Genomic DNA, 16,227 nt, shown 5'->3' with positions numbered 1-16,227 from the left:
ATGAAAAACTAAATGTCAAATAATTTATACAGACATAGAATGTTTGGCCAATATCCATTCCCCGCTATCCAATTTTCCCCCTAAAGTAAACACACCTGTTCAGTCAGCAAAGAATGTAGCAAGCAGTGCATACTCAAAAATATTTATCCACACTTTTGATATACAAAGAGATAATGTTTGTATGGCACAGATTCGGTAGCACAGACTGTTGTTGTTTGTCAAAGAATAACCCGAAACAGAAACAGTGCAAGACAACGTCAGGTAAAAACAATATTCCACTACTTCTGAAGTGTGGGTTAAACAGAAATCGGCAACGCTTCAGAGGTATTAAGAGGGTGACGTGTTTGGAAGGAGAACAAAAATGAGACAGTGAGGAAATGAAGAGAATTGTTTGAAATTGTCATGGAGTGTCATGGCCGATTGGTTAAGAGCATTGAATTCAAGTTCTGTTGCAGAAGTGTGGGTTAAACAGAAATCGGCAACGCTTCAGAGGTATTAAGAGGGTGACGTGTTTGGAAGGAGAACAAAAATGAGACAGTGAGGAAATGAAGAGAATTGTTTGAAATTGTCATGGAGTGTCATGGCCGATTGGTTAAGAGCATTGAATTCAAGTTCTGTTGCAAAGTCACCAGAGTGTGGGTTCGAATCCCGGATGTGACACTTGTGTTCTTGATGAGCAAGATACTTTACTATAATTGCTTTTCTTCACACAGGAGTATAAATGGGTACCTGCGAGGGTAAAGGTTGATATTGTGAATGAAAAAGCCTTTGGAGCGATATAAACTGTTCCCAGGTTGTATACTCCCAAGGGAGCTGAGAAAAATTAAAGGAATGTTGTTGGCCCATGACCAGGGCACTTATGTAAAGCGCATTGATACGGTTAATGTGAAATGCGTTATATAACAAATGTTATCAAATTGTAGGCACTTGAAGGAACATAGTGCATGAGAAAGCTCAAATAATGATGTACTGCATGAGCTTCAAGAAGCCGGTTGATCTATAAACCTGCGCTGCGCATTACACTGGCTATGGGAATTGAAGTTGCTTGGATCGTAATATTTGTAACTATAACTGCATACGTTTTTGAGACGGAATATTACCCTATTCATCAAGTACAAAAGGCATCAGCAGCCGATTTCATGAAACGCTAGGATCAATCCTATCTCGAGTTAGGACGAGTAACCCGTCCTAACTTAGGATGAGTTCATTGGTCCTATGTATTTTGATACGGGACTGAACCAAGTCCTAAGATTAATCCTAAGTTAGGAAGAGTTTGGTGAAATCGACGGCTTGTTCCCTAATTACTACAACTAACTTATAACATTTATGATTCGAAAGAAAAAATAGAATCAGCTATTGCAAACTGCTTACCAATCAACAAAAAATACTATGATCTGACATTTTCACCAAAGGTTAAAAAAAAGATTACATGTTCTTTTTAAAAGTGCATGATCCATAGAATTTGCTTGCGGTAAACTCGGCACTCGGGATACTTCTGATTTTACTCAAAAATGTGCATCTGTAAAACTAAATTTAACAAAAACTTCAGACAATGCAAACGAGCACAATGTTGCGTTATGTACTACTTACTTGAAACTACGGTTTAGGACAAAACTGGAATCAACCTAAGCATTTGCCTCCAGAAATGTACCTTGAACAATAATGAGTTTAAAGGGAAGGTACATGTTTGGTAATTACTCAAAACAAAAATTAACTTAAAAACTGACTTGGTAACAAGCATTTGGGAGCTGTTGATAGTATAAAACATTGTAGCAAACGACTCCTTTTGAAGTACCGTAGTTTTTGAGAAAGAGGTAATTTCCCACTCAAATAATAAAATACTTCTAGCTAGAAGTCCTTTATTCTTATTTGAAAGCACACAAATTCGTCCAACAAGGGTGTTTTTGCTTTCATCATTTTCTCGCAACTTCGATGACCAATTAAGCCCAAATATTCACAGGCTTGTTATTTAATGGTTATGATGAGATACACCAAGTGAGAAGACTGGTGTTGACAATTACCTTTAACCCAGCTATATGAACTACAAAAGAGAAGTGAACTTTTTATTTCTCATGAAATTTCCTTTCTTTAATGAAAAATTAAATCATGGCAAGCAGACCAGCGTTTCTAAAAAGGCTGTTCATTCCAAAGTAGTTCTAGGAAGGATAAGAGTGACACATTTATTAAACTCGCCAAGTTTTACACTACAACTTGCCAGAACATGGTCCAGTCTATGGAGGTTTTCAGTCACACTACAGACACAGCTCTCCAACAAAAGGAATCAGATAAAGTCTTTTGGCACACCATCCTTAAAGTTTTGTTTGGCGATTTGAAGACAACATAAATAATAATAATAATAAGACTTGTAATGCGCACATATCCACCCTGCTGGGTGTTCAAGGCGCAGTAAAACCAACAACAAACAAAACAAAACAAAACAGTCACAGTTTCCTATCCCTTGTGAGTGACATTGGCTGTACACATGAGCAAAAGGTATTGTATAAACTCCACAGCAAGATCAGGATTTTGAAGAAAGAATTCACAATGAATCAAATATCATACCTTTAGTGAGCTTTGTTGTTGCTGGAAAAATGAGCATGTAGTGAAAAAACGCCAAACAGCAAACTCGAGGATAGTCACCAAAGCTGTTCCAAAACTTTGGACTTGATTTGGCAATACCTGTTAATGTCATTCAGCAACTTCACATTTGGTTTTGTATACAAGAAGAAAACATATGCCAGTAGTAATACAAGATTTGGCCAGGTCAGCTACTGGCTGTCTGTTTACTCAGCTTCTAGTGTTTTGGATGAATCAACATGACAACATCTCACTGTACCCTTACACCATATCAGAAATAATAACGTCGACACCATTCGATCAAGGTATCCACGTAATGCACATATTACATTACAAAACACATGAAAGTTTAGATTTCAGTGTCAACAAGGTACAGGCTTGGTTTAACAGGCTTTGAATCAGAGAAAACATCACAGTGCTCCTGTTAAACTCACAGACTCACAAGGAAATGCAACCCTTGTTGTCTGTACTCTGTAGTTTTTTGGGGGTGTTTTTTTTTTTTTCTTCTTAGTGAATCCATCCAACATCCCTAGAAAGCAATATCTCTGCACATTATGGAGAAAACTGATGATAATTTTTTTAATAAAAAATTGCTCTGGTGTTTAAAATATTATTCATAAATACCTCAGACAGTTTCTCTATTCATATTGGTGGAGAGCGCGTCACGTGGGTGTGTATAAATCTTTGATTATGACCAGTAAAAAGTGTTGAAACATGGGCGTGACACGCGAGTTTGCACCTGTGCTTATGAGACAGTTTCTTTATTCCTATTGGTCATGAGCAACGGCTGGAACAGCTGTGCCACATCACGCGGTACACGCTACGCGCAAAGCAATCTCCTTATAAGGAGTTGTTTACATGAGGGCCTTACCATTTCATAGCTGGTGGGGTGTTGTGTTGAAAGCAATCATTGAACAATATAAAATTTTGTATTTATTTTACTTTTTGGCCAAAAGGTGTTGATGTTTTTTGACCGACAAGGTACTTATGAATGGGAATCAAAGTGTGTTGAATCGGTTTTCAACTACTGGTTTAAACCCGCCGAGGCCTGGTTCTTGATAATTTACCTCGACTTTGTCTCGGTAAAATTATCAAGAACCAGGACCTCGACTTCGTCTAGGTAAAATTATCAAGAACCAGGCCTCGGCAGGTATAAACCACTAGTTGAAAACCTCTTCACCACACATTGATTCCCTTAATAATTGATAAGCATCATCATTGATAAATACCCAGTTAACACTAAACAAAATACAAAGCAAAGACAAAATAAAAATAAAAACAATTTCAAAGAATATATATAGTTATAAAGTGGTGTATTGATCAACAGCTCTGCCTCTGTGCTCTGTGATAACTGAACACGTAAGAAAACCAAACGAAAAATCTTCGCACACATGGATGGGCCTCAAATCAACATTTTATCCAAGGTTCATTTAGTTCTCAAAGAAGGTGGAAAGAACTCAGCTCACATTGAAGGGCAGATTTGTTACCGCCATAATGGTTTTTCTTCAAAATCAACAAATTCCAGACATCTTTGACATTTACAGGGGTGAGAGTCATTACTAACGAAAAAGTCTGAAACTTGGATCCAAATCAAAGGTTTGTTGAAATGATGCCATTTCTACTGTTTGGTAACCCCTGGGGTTATAGATTCCATAGAGCTTTTGGAAACAGTATACAAAGCACTAGAGAAGTGGACCAATGAGCAGGATTTCTTTAAATGTGGAAAAAAATTATTGTCAGATTTTCTTCACCAGGCCGTCATTAAAAGTCTGAATTCAGCCAAAAGTCTGAACAATCTCATCCCTGTATTTAGGAGTGCCGATCCAAAAAGTATGGATTCTTAAACAGCATTTTAAAGACACTGGACACTATTGGTAGTGGTCAAAGACCAGTCTTCTCACTTGGTGTATCCCAACATATATGCATAAAAATAACGAACCTGTGAAAATTTGAACTCAATTGATTCGTTGTATTTGCGAGATAATAATGAAAGAAAAAACACCCTTGTCACACAAAGTTGTGTGCTTTCAGATGCTTGATTTTCGAGACCTCGAAATCTAATTCTGATGTCTCGAAATCAAATTCGTGAAAAATTATTTCTTTCTCGAAACCTATGAATCAAATATCAGAGGGAGCCCTTTCTCACAATGTTTTATACTATCAACAGCTGTTCAGTACTCATTAACCAAGTAAGGTTTTATGCTAATAATTATTTTGAGTAATTACCAGTGTCCACTGCCTTTAAACACAATTGTTGAAAGCGCAGTCTCTACATCCCCAAAACATTGTGGGATTTCATCTTCATCTTTGAGAGGGCAAGGCCATTTTCATTAGATGGATTGCAATAGGCGTCATCGGCCGTCACATTTGATGAATTGTGCAAGCGCGAAGAACTACCATTGGCTGAGAGTCTTGCACAGCCCCTACACGTGTGCACTTTTCCAGTGTCAATACATGAAAGATGGCGGTCAATGATGCGAATGCAACCCATCTATTAGCAAAGGGCACATCCGCATTGGAAAATCTTTTCATTATTGTGTCTGTATGGAAGGGGCACCAAAGCCAAGACCAGGGCAACAGAAACCATGGCCTTAGTTATCTTCAGGCATGAAACTTAAAGACCCTTTGAGAAACCACGCCTTTGCCTTGGCCCGCGGTTGCTTTGACAATTGCGCATGCTTTTCCGACATGCGTAGGGCTTCAGACTACAGAACGAGACCTAAAGCCGAAGCTGTGGAATCGCAAAAGGGCCATACTCAGTCAAAGTCATCAGGTCTGACGCGCAGCACTGTTGCAAAAGCCAATTGTGTGCAATGTGCGTACATCACAGAGTTAATAACAACAAATTTATTCAATTTGTGTCGCACGCAGCGCCCAAATTCAACCACGTACGAAAAAACAAACAAATTGAATGTAATCGTCTGACATGGTATTCACTACATCATTTCAATTGATTTTCTCCAATTTTGTAAACTTGAGTGGATAACTTTATTTTGCATCACACCACAGCCGAATAAACATCCTTCCCTAATGTGCTTACTTGATGATTTCGGGCGAATATTTTTTTAAAAGAAAACTTTGAAGGTCATGAAAGTCTGGACTTGATTCAGTACAAGGCGCCTCTTCATGAGATTATGAAACTATCACTATTGATCAACGTTAACGTCATGTTCACGCCATGTTACTCAAACAATCGCTACTCAGTGTGTCGTGGCCGAGCAGTTAAACGCATCAGACTCAAACTCTGGCTTCACTACTGAATTACAAGAGGCTGAGACTTGGGCCCCTTTTTCAAAGAGCTGCTTAAGCACAAAAGTAGCTTTGCTTAGCAGATATAAGGCTACCAGGGGGGGAAACGATGTTAATTGTGGTTTTATATAGCTTTAGGAATGGGTGGCCCAAGCATTTTGGCCGGGATTGTAGCTTGCCATAAGAAGAAGTAGCAGTACTATTGAATCAAAAAAATTCTTCAATGCTGGTTTTTAGACAGAGACCTGGGCCCGATTTCATGGCTCTGCTTACCGCCGAATTCTGCGCTAGCCTTGTAAGCATAGAATGCCTAGTAACGTGGAGTACACACGCGCAGAAGCCACAATCTTTCGCTAACCCGTGAAATACAGAGTCGTAAGCACAGAATTCCCTGCTATTCGGTAAGCACCGATTCTGTACTTACGGTAGAGCAGAGCCATGACATTGGACCCTGCATCTCCAACACTCTTCAGTCTCCTGACATGACTAGAGCAAGCTAATTGAAACACCGAGACCAATTAAAAACTCACTGCGCTGCAGTAAAGTTAATAATGAGAAGTCACCTCGATCCGTTTAAAGCGAAAATAGTAGTCCTAGCCAATTTTCTACCTCCCCAGGTAGTACTTAATAAAGCAGGACCGTTATTTTCAGAACTACGTAGTCTTCAATAAATCTACTCTGCGGCAGTAGAATAAATACCAAGACAAGGTTTTAGGAACTATAATTTCTGTTGTTATGAATTACTTTGTTGTTTTGAACAATGAATTACTGAATTAAAGTGTGAAACTTGTATAAACAATTATGCTGTAGTCTCTTACAGTTTGTTGTTTACTGTAAATCCATATTTGTTACAAAATAGTTTTATTCACAGGTTGATTCTTGAATATTTATCCATGTAAAGAAAAAAAACATTAATGCCAATATTCTGAAATGTACTTTCAGCAGGTACTAATTAATTGATTTTTTGTTATCACTTCTAGTTTGACTTTTTCCGACCTGTATTTTTATTTATATTGATTGCAAACAATTCATTTTGTTCATCAATTTAATGACAAACAGACCATAAACAACAGCAAAAGCAATTTCAAAACTATTTGTGTTAAAGGAACATTACAGAATCGGTTTTGCTAACAAAACAGTTGCTGGCAGTGTAAGCACTTTATGTAATCCACCATATACATAAACTGACAAACCTGTAGAAGTTCGGCCATCTGGGTCCAAGAAAATAGCCCAGGTCGAAATTCCAGTTGAACCTAGTTAAACTGGGTTTAACTGGAACTAGTTGAAACCAGTTGATAAACTAGTTAAACACAGTTAAAACCAGTTGGTTTAATATGGAAAATGGACAGAGACCAACTGGTTTATAATTTCAACCTAGTTGAACACAGTTAAACCTAGTCCAAACCAGTTGGTTAATATGGAAAATGGACGTGTTTGATCACTATCCAGTTGAACCAGTTGACCCCAGTTAACTAGGTTCAACTGGAATTTTGACCTGGGAGTGAAAAACCGATTACACATTTTGCATTGTATCGATGCCAAAATAAAAATGAATAAAACGCTCACTGAGCGATAAACTCCAAACGCAAAGTTAAATTATTTATTTCTCATCAAATATGGCATTTCAGGCAGAAATATTTCAAGGGATGTTTCCTACTATCATCATCATTATACCGTGTAAGTTTTATGTAAATCTGTGATCTTCACGATTTTGTTTTCTTACCAATTCTGTAATGTTCCTTTAAACATACTGGCATATCAAACACACATGCACACAATCTATAACTTTTTATAATTGTATCTAAATAAAATGAAACTATTGACATCTGGAAGTCAAAAAGAAAATAATAACAGTGGTAATAATAATACTAACAAAATGGATCAACCTTTACCGCCAAAATTTATTTTAACACATTAATGAAAGCTAATCTAATATGGTGTCCTATATATAGGACAAACACCACAAATTGATTGTATTTTGTATTTTCATTTTGTTTTTCATTATAAAAGGCCCATATGGTGGAGCACAATGACTAATTCGTTTCCAGATGTTTGATTTTGGGACAAAGACAAATAGAATAGTTTGCTTGGGGGAATTGAACCTAAAGCCACAACATGCATCACCAGTATGTTATTAGTAATGTGAAGTATGGAACATGGCTTTATCATATTTAGCTTGAGTTTTCTTTCATGTAAAATTTGCTATTATTTGTGATCAAGTGTTATGTTGCTCTCCTGTCAGTCTGTCTGTCTGTCTGTCTGTCTATCTGTCTGTGTTTCGGGGAATAGAACTGTATTTGAGTGTGTGGAGGAGTTTTTATTTTGAAAGGTTAACTAATTGTACATAATTATGTGTTATGTAATATTTTCATTACTTTTTTTAAAGTCACTTTCTGTAAACTGAATATTTTTTAGTCTTCATTCACAAAACCAAAGTGAATGAATGAATTATTAAAACCGAAATATTTTTAAAAAGCAAGGTTCAAATATGGGATTCATAGAAAACAAACAGGAAAAGCACACAATATCGCTCTACTACAGATGTCTGTCTTTTCTTGTATGGCATCCCCAACATAAGCATTTGGCTGAATCACTATTTTTATTAGCAACTTAAACAAAGTTGAGTTGCTAGTGATTATTTCAATCTTCCTTCTAGTCTTAGCAAGTACATTTTTGTTTTCCTTTTTTCTTGTATACCAAGCAATTCACACTCTCATAATCCCCTTGATTGGTTTCTGTAAGAATGCCATGCTATTATTCTACATATATTTAAGTATAAAGATTACAGCATATTGGTCCAAACACTTCTTTGTGCAAAAAACACTCCAAGAAAATCACTTTATGCAAAAGTTTGAAATTGTCAAAATGTTGTTTTCCACTTTAAATAGCCAGGATGTCCATGTACGCACAAATTAGGTAGGCGCCAAGATGCATTTTTGCACAGAGCATTTTTGTGCAAGATATGTTTTTTGCAAAATTGAGATACATTTTTGCACTGATGCAACGACTTCTTCAAAAGACATTCCAGCCCTTTACAACTATTTTTAATACCTCACAGCCATGCAAAACATTAAAGGAACACGTTGCCTTGGATCGGTCGAGGTGTTTGAAAAGCGTTTTGTGACCGTTTATTATAAAATGCATCTGGTTAGAAAGATGATGTAAAAGTAGGATACAATGATCTACACAAATATGCCTCAAAATTGCATGGTTTTCTTTTTACCTCGTCCAATAACACGGTCGGCCATTTATGGGAGTCAAAATTTTGACTCCCATAAATAGCCGACTGTGATAGTTCGTGACGTAAAAAGAAAACCGTGCAATTTTGAGAGATACTTGTGTTGATCATTAAATTCTACTTTTAAAACATCTTTCTAACCATATACATTTCATAACAAACGATTTCAGACGCTTTTTATAGACCAACTCGTCCGATCCAAGGCAACGTGTTCCTTTAATTGCTACAAACAAAAATTTGCTTACTTTGCTCTATGCTTTATCCAAAGAAAATAATTCCTAGTATACAGATAAATGTTAGACTGTCAACTCACCAATCCATCCAAGAAAATATTCCAACAGCTGGCGAGAAAATGTGAGATGAAAGCTCTCCACAAAATGAAAAAAAAAACTGTTGGAAAAGTTGAATGTTTTCGTCTACAAGCGCAAGATGTTTCCCTGATGTCAGGTGTTGCTAAAGTGCAACCATGGATGAAACAAACCGCCGGATTCCGAGAAAAAAATTACTCAGAAATCAACCAGTGACAACCAACCCTTTGCAGAGACAGAAAACCGTTGGGGGAAATCGAGACACTATAATTGTTCACCGGGTGTAAAATGATGGCTGCCCTAGCCATAGATCAGCCTCCCACCAGAAATTTGTATGACGATACTAATTGCCACTCAGGATTCAGCGCCACAGCTACATGTCATTTTATTAGCAATAACGTTTACAATGAGTTAGAGACTTCTGGCGGAGTAAGAGAGGATCACATCACACCGCTGCATCACACACACAGCGTGGTCGGGGAATCGTGGTGCTCGGGATGCTGGTCATTTCAATTTGGCTGGATGCTGAAGATCCAGTGGTGTGTAAATAATAGATGCAGACTCATGGAGCCTGTTGTGGTTGGTTGAATGTCATCTGAAGCTTGTGTGTGGATTGGGCTGTGATTGGCCAGCTGGCTTTACACACACAGAAATGTTTGCATGGTACATCCATAGAGCGTCCTTGCTCTACGGTCCATGTGAAGAGTAGGACTCTGTACATACATGTACATTACTATGAAAGTATTAGAATAGTTTTGACAAGCTAAATTATTGCTTGATGGTGCTAGTTTCAATATGACTCAAAAAATGCTTATCCAATTTTTAGAAAGCAATTTCATAGATTCAAGATTCAGAAGCTTTTATTTAAGGCATTGCACAAAAATCTGCCAAAGATAAACGGTAGTCTAACCCCCCCCCCCCATAATTTTTTTTTTTTTAAATAAATAAATAATAAAAATAATAATAAAGGAAACTAACAATGCGCCATGTCTAGTTTTACCACTGGATATAATACAAATTTATCTCCAATAAAAATTGTAAAAGTTATAAGAATATAATGTTACAAGCCTCACAAATGTAGACTTAAAGCACAGTTTATGAGAAACAAAACCATGGCTCCCCATTTGATTTAGTACCATTATGGCAACAGCATCATTCATTTCTTCAATTGATATAGGCAGGGTTGTATTCATTTCAACTATGGCCTGCTACACTAAGTATTGTATCACTGGGTGTCGCCTTCGGGCATCTGGTACTGAACAAATCCAAGTGTATGTTGTATTTTACACATGATTAGAGATTTAAGATTATGGGGTCATGAGAGAGTGGGTCAAAAGGATCACAAGGATTGGAGGGGGTGGTTAAGAGGCTAACACATCATGGTTAATGGAAATTCAATCCTGGACATATTATCACTTGGTGTATCCCTACAAAAGCAGTCAATAAAAAATCGGTGAAAATTTTGACTCAATTGGTCATTCAAGTTGCAAGACAATAATGACAGAAAAACACCCTTGTTGCCAAAATGTGTGTGCCTTTAGATTCCTAATAGGCTTCACTTGAAGCCTTTTAGAGTGAGAAATTACCTCTTTCTCAAAGCTACGTTACTTCTCAGAGGGAGCCGTATCTCACAATGTTTTATGCTATCAACAGCTCTCCATTGCTCGTTACCAAGGAAGTTTTTTGCTTACAATTATTTTGAGTAATAACCAATAGTGTCCAGTCTGCGCCTTTAACCAATTCATTTCATTTTCGAATTTGCTCAAGTGGAATGTAATGTTTATGTATGAGACAATGAAAGCCGTGCACTATAATGAAGTGAAACGTTCTTTTATTTGAATTTATTATGAGAGAGTTCTTTAGTTTAGGAATAGGCCTATCTAAATCTGGTTGATAGATTAGTTTTTATGGTTTTTGTCAACACAATGCTGATTTATTTACAGGGTTACATTGTCGATACAGATATAAGTCACCTATGAAAGTTTCAGCGGAATGCTGTGTCTATTTATTTCAGAAAACAGCAAACAACTCCCTCCTGCTTAGCTTTTGACTAGTGCCATTTGTTCAGCGCCCTAGAGCAAGCCTACATGATTCAGGCACGTTAGAAGTTATATATTGTTATTACAGTGTTTTTGTCAAGCACATAGAATCTATCCACAGTTAAAGAGGTGACACGAGTACCAACTGCATCTTCATCAGCAGCATCCACAAATGGACACTATGGAAATTTTAATCTCCAAAACTTGCCTCAAGGTGTGTCAGACTGGAGATTCAAATTTGTTGGCATTCTTGTTGATTTCTAACAAGAATGGACATCTCAAACAAAATAATTTCTCAGGATGCTTACCACTATTATCATCTTTATAAAAACTAAGCATTCAGATTGAAATCAAAGTATGATTCCACCTGAAAGCCAAATGATAATTTTCTTGTATGCAAAATATTATCAACATTTCAAAATACATGTTACTTGTGTGTAACTTCAGTCCCACCCAAAATGCTTGGACCATGCGAAACTAAACATACCCTCCCCTGTTTCCCCGCTCATTGCTGTAAACCCAAGATAGGGCGGACACCACGCATTGAGAGCCAACATTGAACAGGGGGCCAGAGGGCAGGGGCCTCACTTGATAGGCCAAGGACGTCCTGAAATTTTTGAGCCTGAACTTTTTGGGGGTTTTTGTTTAAAGACCCTGGACAGTTGACACTATTGGTAATTGTAAAAGACTATAGTCTTCTCACTTGGTGTATATCAACATATGCATAAAATCACCAACCTGTGAAAATTTGAGCTCAATTGGTCGTCGAAGTTGCGAGATAATATTGAAAGAAAAAACACCCTTGTCACACAGAGTCGTGTGCTTTCAGATGCTTGATTTCGAGATTCTAAACTTGAGGTCTCGAAATCAAGTTCGTGGAAAATTACTTCTTTCTCGAAAACTACGTCACTTCAGAGGGAACCATTTCTCACAATGTTTTATACTATCAACCTCTATCCATTACTCTTAACCAAGTAAGGTTTTATGCCACTAATTATTTTGAGTAATTACCAACAGTGTCCACTGCCTTTAACAATATAAAAAAGAAGGCTTCAACAAAATAAGGAATGCCCACACACTGAAAAATCATTGCTTGCCGAGTAGGTGTTAAAAAAGGGGGGGAAAAGGGCTTATTGTTGCGGGGGCCCAAGATTATAATTTCAAGAAAAGGAAAACACTCACAGAGTAAATTAATATGAGACGCAGGTGGGAAATTGTTTGATGAGTTGAAATACAAAATTAAATGGCACAATTTTTACGCCTGCTTTAGAATTTGACAATTGTGTGAAGGTCAGAGTGGGAGATTTTTTTTATAATTTAAGCTCAGTTGATGAAAGAGTGAGGAAAAGAAATCACCAAGATTTGGGGTAATTTTTGTGAAATGTTTTTAGAAATTAAAAAACACCTTAATCAACTGAATTTAAAAAGACAGGGAGTTCTTTGGGTAATTACTCCACAAGTTAATGACAATAAAAAATTATTTGTTAAAGAGTACTGGACAGCTGTTGATATTACAAAAGAATTTTAGAAAACAACTCCCTTAGAAGTAATGTAGTGTCGTGGCTGAGCGGTTAAAGGATTTGGGTACCTTTTCAAAATGTTCATAGATTTACATTAAACTTACAGGGTTTGAAGATAATGATAGTAGAAAGCTTCCCTTCAAATATTACTTACCAACGTGCTGTAGTTTTTGAGAAATGAGTGAAACAATTTCATGAAAATACATTTGTAAATGCTTAAAATAATTTTTGTCTTATAAGATGAAAATTATTTTCATGACATTGTTTTACTCATTTCCCAAAAACTACAGCACCTCAGCACATCATTTTTTCAGGGAAGCTTTCTACTGTCATTATCTTCAAACTGTGTAAGTTTAGTGTAAATCTGTGGACGTTGTGTTTTTTGTCCTACAAAAGTTACATAGACCCTTTAAGAGTACCAAGTTCAAACTCTGGTGTTTCTGATTAGCAAAGTGTGGGTTCGAATCCCCAGCCGTGACACTTGTGTCCTTTAAAGCAAGCCACCCATTGCTTAGTCCTTCGGATGGGACATAAAGCCGTTGGTCCCATGTGTTGTGTAACGCATGTTAAATAACCCAGTGCACTTATCGTGCAGAGAAGGGGTTCACCCCGGTGTTCCTGGCTGTGACTGTTGAATACGCCGTAGCACCTTGTACACCCTTGGAAGGTGCTACATAAGTGGGTCTCAGAATTCATAACTTCAATAACCTATCTTTCTGAAAGTTTGTATATACTCGGCGCCTTGAGTACCTTGTTTGGTAGATACGTGCGCTATATAAGACTTCAATATTATTATTATTATTATTATGTAGTTTTATAGAAAGAGGTAATTGTTCACCCCAAAATTAGAAATTGAGAGAAGGCTTCACATGCATGAAGCCTTTCTCATAAATCTGAAAGCATACAATTCTATATAAGGGTGTTTTTTCCTTCATTATTTTCTTGCAGCTTCGATGAGCAATTAAAGCCATTGGACCCTTTCGATAAACAGTATTGTTCAAAGCTCACACTCTGTGTATCACAACTTCTGTATAAAATAACAAACCTATGAAAATTTAGGCTCAATCGGTCATCGGAGTCGGGAGAAAATAACGAGAAAACCCACCCTTGTATCCGCGCGTTTCGCCGTGTCATGACATGTGTTTAAAATAAATCCGTAGTTCTCGCTAACAAGAATTTATATTGTTTTACTGTTTTCTCAAAAAGTAAAGCATTTCATGGAATAATATTTCAAGAGAAGTCTTTCACCATTACCTTCTCTAAACCCTGTAAGTTATTTGTAAATCTGTGAACTTTTTTATTTTTTTTGTCTGTACCGAAAGGGTCCAATGGCTTTAAGCCCAAATTTTCACAGCCTTGTTGGGATACACAAGGAGAGGATACTGGTCTTCGACAATTACCAAAAGTATACCCTGCCGTATATTTGCTCAGCAGCTGAAAAAAATACTGAAATTTCAAGAGAAACATTGCAATATACTGGCCTTATAGCCCAAAGCCAATGTTCTCTTATACAGGGAAACTAAACATGGCCATGTTCTGATACAGAGTCCAGTACCCAACCTCGTTTCCAAGGGTGATCGATCTTGCCGCGCCATTTTTCCCAGCATGCCTTGCTCGATCAAAACCCCTGGAAGTGTTCACTCGGAAATATCCAAATATAAGGGACATAACAATTAGTCCTGTGGTTTATCCGTTCTGTGTTGGGCGTTAGTCGCGCACACGCTGGCTGCGGTGTGTGTTAAGTGATGCGTGACACAAAAAAATGAATACATACATCTTTATACACACGCATTTCGGCGTACAGAGCTTTTTTGAGACGCACAGCGTTTCAAATTTTTCGCGTGTATGATAGCCAATCCAAGACACGGAATGGAGTTTCCCTCCCTGGGGTTAGAGACGTACGCAGAGCTGGCGTGATACGGCACGCTGCCCATGGTAGCGAGGTTGTCCAGTATCTTAATTGGATTGATGACCAGTCAAGGTTAAGGCATCTTGCTGTAAATGTCGCCATGGTGAAAATGGAATACAATCACTCTTTAACCTCCAATATTACCTTGGATGTCATACAATATAGGTTACTCCTTTGTAATTCAATAAAGCCATTTATGAAAACCAGTGGCGAACAATGCTCTGACATAATGGATCCATGGAAACAAATCGTGGGTCGAGGGATGTAAAATTATGAATGCCAATATGAAAATCATCCACAGTTTTATTTTATAAAAAAATATTTAAAAAAAAGGTGTGTTGACAAACACAAATGCCTGCTGAGATTAATCTTGTTCTTGAGTCATTGCGTGGACAACAATTCTTTTGTTTTAGTTAGCCACAAAGACCTAACAATTATTTTTTCTTAGTTAGCCAGGGGGGGGGGGTCCAAAACAATATAGTTGTCTGGGGGAACTCATGCTAATCCACAAACCAAATTGGAGTTGATACCCCAAGTCCTTCTGGAGTTATTGCTCGGGCAACATTTCTTTCGTTAGCCATAATAACTTTAATATTAGTCTGCTTCAGAACTTTACTATAATGTCTACCACTCACTGCCATGGTTCTGATGAATCATTGAAAGGGCCTAAATTCTTAAAGACTGATCACAGCCCAAAAAATATTTAGATCAGAAAAAAAGAAAACAAAATGGCTTCCCAGAAAATGCTTACCAGTCAAAAATGTCTTAAATATTTATACTGGTACTCCACTCATAAGCAGTATTCTATGATAATGATGCTACATTACCTACTCTGAAACATAACATTCTTTTTGTTCGGGCGCGCAACTCATTAACCAAACAAAGAGAGGACAATAACGACAAGCTAATAAAGTTTGAAGTGCACAATGGTACCAAATGTCAAAGCCCATATGGCAGTGAATCCTTGGTTAACTAGCCCACTTGCACTTTTGAATTTTTATTGCACTCTCAGTATTTTATGACCAGGGGTGCGTTCCACTCGCGCAGACGACTCGCAACTGTTTGCGCAAACGTTTTTTATCTTTTGAACGATTGGTGCGTACACGCGATGTCAATATGGCGGCGCGCTGAAATGAAGATGACGCGCACCATACATAGTTTTTTTTAAACTTTATTTTGCTGCAATAGTCCTCTTTTTTACATCATTACATCAACTAATTGACTTTGTTATTCCAAATCTGCATTATCATCCACCGAAAATACAATGTAATTATATTTGTGACAAAGAAATAATACCGTATGCTTGTCCGCCATTTTAAAAATCACTCGCCAACACCTCAGAAGTATGTTCGCCTAAAGTTGCCAACGTTCGCCAACGGTGGCGGCG

General features: G+C 37.4%; 1 protein-coding gene across 1 annotated transcript in view; it reads right to left on the bottom strand.

Moving 5' to 3' along the window:
- Window positions 1–16,227, bottom strand: part of LOC139934589 (adenylate cyclase type 2-like) — a 201,850-nt gene that overhangs the window by 182,154 nt on the left and 3,469 nt on the right. The gene's annotated exons all lie outside the window — the stretch shown is intronic.

The sequence above is a fragment of the Asterias amurensis genome, chromosome 3 (assembly GCF_032118995.1).
Source record: "Asterias amurensis chromosome 3, ASM3211899v1".
Lineage (NCBI taxonomy): Eukaryota > Metazoa > Echinodermata > Asteroidea > Forcipulatida > Asteriidae > Asterias > Asterias amurensis.
Note: the sequence above shows the minus strand (reverse complement) of the source record. Positions and strands in the feature narration are given on the sequence as shown.